Source organism: Penaeus monodon, chromosome 20, assembly GCF_015228065.2.
Source record: "Penaeus monodon isolate SGIC_2016 chromosome 20, NSTDA_Pmon_1, whole genome shotgun sequence".
NCBI lineage: Eukaryota > Metazoa > Arthropoda > Malacostraca > Decapoda > Penaeidae > Penaeus > Penaeus monodon.
In genome coordinates, this window is record NC_051405.1 from 32,622,219 (window position 1) to 32,623,410 (window position 1,192).

Consider the following 1,192-nt stretch of genomic DNA (forward strand, 5'->3'; position numbering starts at 1 on the left):
GTAATTTAGATTTAAGTGATGCATCGATTTTCACTAAAACTTACGGTGAATGTAAATGCATTGGAATTAATGCATCAACGAATTCTAACCATTTTCCTATCAAAATTCCTAAAACCAGCGGCTTATAATTAGCACGAGGAGGGTTCATCTGTTACCAAGAATAAACAATTGTCTGTTATAGTTAAACAAGTCTCAGAAATATCTAGAATAGGAGAAACAGGAAATAGGAAAGACCAGAAAAAAAATCAAACTCGAGTGTATTTCTTATAATCACATTTTTCATCATTTTCATTTATCTCGAATAATAATTACGCTTTGGAAAATGATTTATTTAAATTAGCACCCAAAAATATGTATATAGGAATTAAAATACGGAAAAAATAATCCGAATCGAATGCACAGATTGACTCACTTGTTTACTTGTTTTTCTTGTTTTTCTTGTTTTCTTGTTTAAGGAAGAAAATTCACGTCTTTGGTGATATTTAAGCGAAATAGCAAAGAAGAAATAGAAAAGAGGAAGAAAAGTAAGGAGAGAAAGATACCAGGAGTGCAATTAAAGCGAAAGTACGTAAGGAAAGGTAGAAAAAAATATGAGAAAGAGGAGGAAATACGAAGGGAAATACGAAGGAAGGGAAATAAGAGATAGAATAAGATTTACAATTGGATAACAGAATCAAATAAGGAAATCAGATTTAGAGGTTGTTGGAATAGGTGTAAGAATCATAGGAAGAGGAAAAGAATTAGGTTGAAGGAATAAGGTAAGAAGAGCAATTAAAGAATATAATAATGATGATAGAAGATTGACTAACGAAATGTGCTAATGAAAGAAAGGATAAGAGAAGTAAGAGAAACTGAGAATAAGAGAAGGATAATGAAAGACAAGACTGCACTGTAGTTAAGGAGGAAATGGAAAATTGTGTCTCAGAACGGAATTCTTTCTTGCTTTTTATCGACTGACCTCTGTGCATAGTTGTTTGAAACTGACTCTTATCTGTAACGTAGGGCTTAAGATCTGACGTCCGCATGGTAGTGGTGGTGGCGTCAAATGGCCGTCACTACCCTGGAGATTCAGCTTAATGGCAAAGGTCAATAAACTTTCATCACATGCATTTTAACGATGAGAATTAGGAGCAGGGGTACTTGTTGCCGAGAACGATTTACTCTCCGAAAACCAGGGTATCTAGGAGTGGGG

General features: G+C 34.3%; 1 protein-coding gene across 3 annotated transcripts in view; it reads left to right on the plus strand.

Annotated features, from left to right (window-relative positions):
* The first annotated feature begins 405 nt into the window (after positions 1-405).
* Positions 406-1,192, plus strand: part of LOC119585776 (RING finger and SPRY domain-containing protein 1-like) — an 18,733-nt gene continuing 17,946 nt past the window's right edge. Inside the window, exon 1 of one of the 3 annotated variants that reach the window (XM_037934489.1) lies at positions 406-564. The gene's annotated coding sequence lies outside the window, so the exon portion shown is untranslated. Of the gene's footprint in view, positions 565-605; positions 759-1,192 lie in introns of those variants that run through there. The other 2 variants (XM_037934490.1, XM_037934491.1) reach the window with 2 other exon arrangements.